The sequence below is a fragment of the Homalodisca vitripennis genome, chromosome 8 (genome assembly GCF_021130785.1).
Source record: "Homalodisca vitripennis isolate AUS2020 chromosome 8, UT_GWSS_2.1, whole genome shotgun sequence".
NCBI lineage: Eukaryota > Metazoa > Arthropoda > Insecta > Hemiptera > Cicadellidae > Homalodisca > Homalodisca vitripennis.
Genome location: NC_060214.1, coordinates 103,745,387 through 103,751,602, shown reverse-complemented (window position 1 = coordinate 103,751,602; position 6,216 = coordinate 103,745,387).

The following is a 6,216-nucleotide window of genomic DNA, read 5'->3' as shown; positions in this document are numbered from 1 at the left end:
CCATAATGTAATTCAAGTTGCACTTAAAAAAAATATTATTAAAGCCGTACGTTGCGATTAATTATAAAACATAAACAATTTCAGTTACGTTCTAAAATTTTCGATGTTTGTGAGAGTAAATTTCGACTATTCATACCCGAAATCGTTTTTCTAACAAGAAATTAATATACTAGTATTAAAAGATTGGATTAGGATGAAAGCTACAGCATGAATATTAACTATTAAGTTAAAAGCCGCTTTAGTTTTGCTTCATGAGAACAATGTTAAACTTCAAATGCTTTTACTCCCTTATTTTTGGTCGCAGTTTTATGGGAGTTACCTGATTTTGAAAGTATAATATTAGTACCCAAACGTGTTTTAGTTTTGAATATTAAAATGATGAAGTACAAACAAAATGTAAGACTTTTTTTAAATAACCAATAAAAATATAATAAAGCTGACAGCTTTGGGATGTGTAATTATCATATCTCCAAAATGAGGCATCTCTCATAATTATAAGACTAAAAATAGGTGCTAACCTGTTTTTGAAATTTAACATTGTTTTATGAGGCTAAAATCAAGATGGCCGTTGATACAGGCAGCTTTTAATGAGGTATTGAATTAATATGATGGGGAGAGGACTTGAACAGTTGGATAGGTTAATTGTTTTGTCAGTTGGGTGTTTCAATATAGTTATAGTTTTACAGAAAGGTAAGTAAGTTCCAGTTTGCACCCCACAAGGATGAACATTTGGCTGGATTATGCGTACGGGGTTATAAACCCTACTATAACCACACACGGACTCAGTTCTGTTGTTATCGTGCCGGTTTGATAACGAAACTGCTGCTAGACCTATGTTCGGTGACTGGATAGAACAGGTGAATGGCTCCCAGTTTCATGACTGAGTAATTGCCCACTGCCCCTTCCCAAGGTACTGTTGTAAGGATCTCGGCAGCAGGCTGCCCTATTCCCCAAAGTATCCTCAATATACTCACACATCCAGTATGTGAAAAAGAAGCTTCGAACAATGATTTATGCATTCATGCAGTTGGCGCAGATGCTGCCTGGTGGTCAGTGTAGGGAAGTTTACTTCTCCTATGTACAGTCGACGCTGCCGTACGGTATTCTGGCGTGGGGAGCGGCCTCTTCGTCTACTCTCGAGCCGCTAGCGGTTTCTCAAAGATCCATAATGAAAGTTATCCTTATGAAAAATAAAAGATATCCTTTTCAAGCGGTTTCCTGTTCTAAATATAAGACAGCTTTTTATTAAATCCCTATTAATAAATATCCGCTACAGTAAAATACAATGTTTGAACAAAGTAGCCTACCCATTCATTTAACGAGAACTAGAGTAAATTTTGGATTTGATTTTCCCAGGCCGGCACACACTTTGGAAATTAATAATTCTTTTTATTTAGTTCATCAACTTTATAGGAATCTTCCAACAGGCCGAGGGTGGCGGTGCTGCCGCGTACAACTAAGGGTGGGCGAGTGGTTGCTCAGCCTGGGCGGCGGAGGCGCTCATTCAGTCGCCTTACACATAATGGTAAATTGCACTCACACATCCTCACACATTACCTCACACATTAACACGCAAACACTACCAACAAGTTCCGCGCTTCCTTTCATCTATTCTGTAACGTAATGTACGATTGGCTTGACCAGCTCCAATTAATTATTCTGACAGTAACTTATGTATACTTTCTCTCAGTTTTATATTATTTCTCTTTTATTTCAATTAGTACTAGAATATCGTAGAATACAAAAAAAAAATTTTCGTATAAATTTTTTACTTAATATATATGCTGGATGTATACAATTTTTAGTATATTTTTATATCACACTAAGCAGTTAATTTATTTTTAGTTAATGTATGCTGACAATGTTCAAAAAAGTTTACTAGTGTTGCTGGACTAACTTAAGAACTCTAATCCTGCACACAGACGTGGAGTCTCTGTCGAAATTATTCAATTAAAAAAAAATGTGTAAGTCAAATAGATTTATGTATTGTTTGGAAATAAATAAATGAAATGAAATATTCTGTCACTCTGGAATCTGAGCAGCAAACTTAACAGGTGGAAGTGCTGTAGAGGTTTTTGTCAGCTTTTTCGTCCTAGAGAACAAAAAAAAAAAAAAAAACAAAATTGTTAATTACTGATACACCGAGTTTGACTATACTGGCCTTGTTCTACAGTGAGTCAGTACTGGTGGTGAGACAAATAGAGATTAACCTAACAAAGTCTCTGGAAGTTGGATAAGTCGTTGGCTGTTCGGGACAATGTAAAACGGACCGAATAATGCAACCAGACTTGGAATCTAGGTAGAAATCGAGTGAGAGAACTTTCTTTAAGGTGTGCTTGTTCCACAGTGTTCGGAAGCTCATGTTAATTATATTATATTGCATATTGAACACTATATTAGTCACCAGTTTGACGAACTGCGTACCTGTGCTTACATTTGTTAGGTTAAGCAAAAGAAAATAATTAATGCATAAGACTATATTTTCAGAACCTAAATAAAAACATGATTTCTTACTCCTCATTGATTGAGGTTGTATATTTTTACGCCTTAAAGTAGAAAAATATACAAAATCAGGCTTAGGTTTTAGGGCGGCTAGTGTTTGCCAAAATTCTATATATTAAAATGAAAGATTTCGTTTAAATCTGTTGACCAAATACATGGCGTCACACAACTAGGCAAATTATTTCAAACAGTTTTTTTCTTTGGTCGTAGGAATGTTAATATTTTTCCATGGTAATTTAACTCAAACAACTGTTTAAAAAATTTCAAAAGTAATATTTTAACTTTAACAAAAACCTCTAATTATTAATAAAAAAATACTGAAAACAGAATTTACATTAAGACCCACATCGTAAAGAATGGTTACAAATGGAGACACGCCACTACTTTTGAAACTGACTCGAGTTTTGCTACTTTGCGCTTTTTAGCAGTAAAGTTAAAGATTTTTCTGAACTACAAAACTTTATTTGTATATATTAAATCCCGTAACATAATATAAATACTATGGGAATGTATCTACACCCATGATGGGATATAGATTATAGTCAGAACAAAGATAAATAACAATATACGTTTCTCTTATGTGATCAGTATATTTCCGAGATGATACATCCGAATACATATAAATAATGAACTCCTAACTGAACAGCTTGAACAAGAAAGAAGTAGAAAACACGCTTTGCTGAAAAAAATTTCTAGGATATTTAGTGAAGTAACTTCGAAGAAATAACCCATACATGTAATACCAAAAACCTTTAATTAAAAATGCAATGAATTTAAACATAGTCAGACGTCCATTAAAATTTAGGTTTTACGCCCATTTGAGTGAAAATTGGACATATTTTGCTATATAGAATATCTTTATAAATGATATTTTATGTATTTTATATATCATTATAACGTATCATTATAAATGATATTTTAATAGCTGGCCTGCTAGCCTGACAAGCATTAAAATCTGTTGAGTCTAATATAAGCAAATGGTTTTGATATTTTAAACTAGTTGTTCGTTCATTCATCCGGCAAAAAACTTAAGTGATCCGCATCCATAAGTTTACATTGTATTTTGCACGTGTAGGAGCACTTGTGGTTCGAATGACTTAATATTTTGGGTATCATACATTGACATTAAGCACCAATGTTGCTAAACCTCTCTGATGTTATCAAGTATATTTTACGAACAATCTCACGTGGAGATAAAACTCCCAAGGCATGCACAAGTGGGTGATTAGGAGGTTTTGAATTTATTGTAAGCACTCTTGTTCTTTCTTATAGAGTAACTTTTTTATATCATATTGGTACTGCCTTTCTATTTTTTGCATTTATTGATTTGAAATGTTTCTTGTATAATCTTTGTCTCCTCCTTTTAAACATTTTACGTAATTTATGGCGTAAGATATTAGTTCGACCTAGAACTAGATCAAAACAACAAATTAATTACCAGGAACTAATTCAGTGTTTACTTTGAGAAACCTCAATTTAAAAAGCCTGATTCCAGAAACACAGTCTTAAATTAATTACTCCAACCGATCTACAATATTCGCGTAGTTTTAGCTAATCAGTTTTCAGTAACATCTACAATAATATGACTATAATATAAACACAAATAAGTATGATATACACTTATAACAAAACTTGTCTAGCTTATAAGTAAATTCCATGATTGATTAGGTATTTCAGAATAAACTGAAACAGTATGAAACACCAAATTACTGGATGAAACACGATAAAATAGTTCAAGTATGGGAGAGATGTTGTGGTGGTGACGCATGACGAGATGTTGGTTGTTGGATGACACTCGAGTTGGAACTTGAATTTATGAATGAGCCGCGGTCAGTTGGACGCGTGTCAGCTGAATATATTCCAGTTGATTGCCTTAGTCACTAGTCATATTTTGTTATTTGGGTCTACTGATATCACACTGGACTAACTGGATAAAACCGTAATTTATAAACAACATTTTTGGGAACTTAAAGAGAACAGTGTTTTACAATGAATGCCAAACGTGAGAATACTGTACTGAGATTAAAGGAGAATTGAGTAATACAATGTAAAAATGAATGGTAGTAAAAATTATACCGTAAATGATTTCATTATAATATATGACCTCTCACTGAGCTACAGTAAGTTCTCCGTTGCTTTTCAGTTGAAATATCTGGCCTTAAGTTGAGAATGGCATCGTTATGCATTATTTGGCCATCCTGTAGAGACTGTTTAAAATTATAAAATTAAAACATTTGTATCTAACGGTAAATTTTAATATTTTGTATCACCTGACCTGACTAACCTTTATCTTGAAGTTCAATTGTAATAATTCATCAAATATGACATTTTAAGCTTTAATTTTTAACTTTGACTATTTTTGATGAGTGTCTTACCTTCCGATTTCCTCCTACTGGCCCCAAAACGGAAATAAATCCTCATTGGTCTGTTTGAATTTTTTACATTACTTTCCGATTTTTTTAGCTTCTACTTGATTACATTTTGAAACCCTGCAGCCTCTTTTTTCGAGTAGTGGATTGGCTCTCTGTAGTTCCAACATGAGTTTATTATCTTAATACCCTAGTGAAATACCTTTATTGAATATCATCTTTATTTCAGCTTCCTCTTCACACATCTTTTACAGACCATGTTGGGGTTACTGCGGTCATCCTCAGTGTTCAATACTATTTTAATACAACAAGCGGTTATGTATACAACATCTCAGTGGCGCTTCCATCTTATTAAGCGTTGGCACTCTAGTTCTTGAAAGGCCATTCATTGATTAGAATGTGAACGAACAGACCACAACTGTACACTTCAGACCGGACTTTCACTTTTTCGGAAATCCGGAATTCTAAGGAAAAGAGAGTTAACCCATGCAGACGAAACATTGAGATTCAGACTAATTGAAAAATCACCCATTAAAATAACCTAGCCAACAAAATTTAATATTTTTAAATAGCCGTGTCTCAACTTTCAAAATGACATTCTTACCTCAGCGTTCACTTCTCGATTTTATGTCGTTTTATAGATTCTACCGTTGTACAAAATAAGACATTATTGCTTTTCATATATGCCATATCTTACCTCAGCTATCAGGAGCTACGTGGACTGGAAGTTTTATAATACACCGTCCGAAAAAATCCGATTATCTCATTTATATATGCCATATTTTTACCTCAGCTATCACTTCTCGATCCCCTTTTATAATACACCGTTGTAACTCTAGGATTACGACTTAATACACGGAAATGCTATTGCATTGTATGACACTTATAAGCTCAATTTCACGGCAGCACATTTATTGAAGATCGGTGGAGAAGACTAAACCAAATTAATTGCTTGTTAAATGTCATATATAGTGATAGTATATTATAGCAAATAATGAGATAACACTAGGTATAAACTTTCTCTAATCTAGAGAAATAAATGGATGATGGTGAGGAGGAAATGAGAGAGGAGGATTAAATAAATGATGTTTGGAAGAAATAGGGTAAGCAAAGAATAAATGGATATTATTAGTAGTCTAGCCTCAAAAATTACGAATAAAAAACAATAATAGTTTATAGGTGCTTTATACTTCTGAATAAATGGATGTTGCGTATAATAAGAGCAATGATTTGTATGATAAAAAAAATTGTCTTTGTTATTTATAATTATTAATTAAATCCATAAAATAACAAATCACGTTCAACATTCAGCAATCACAGTGACTTTTCAAACTTATCAATAAAA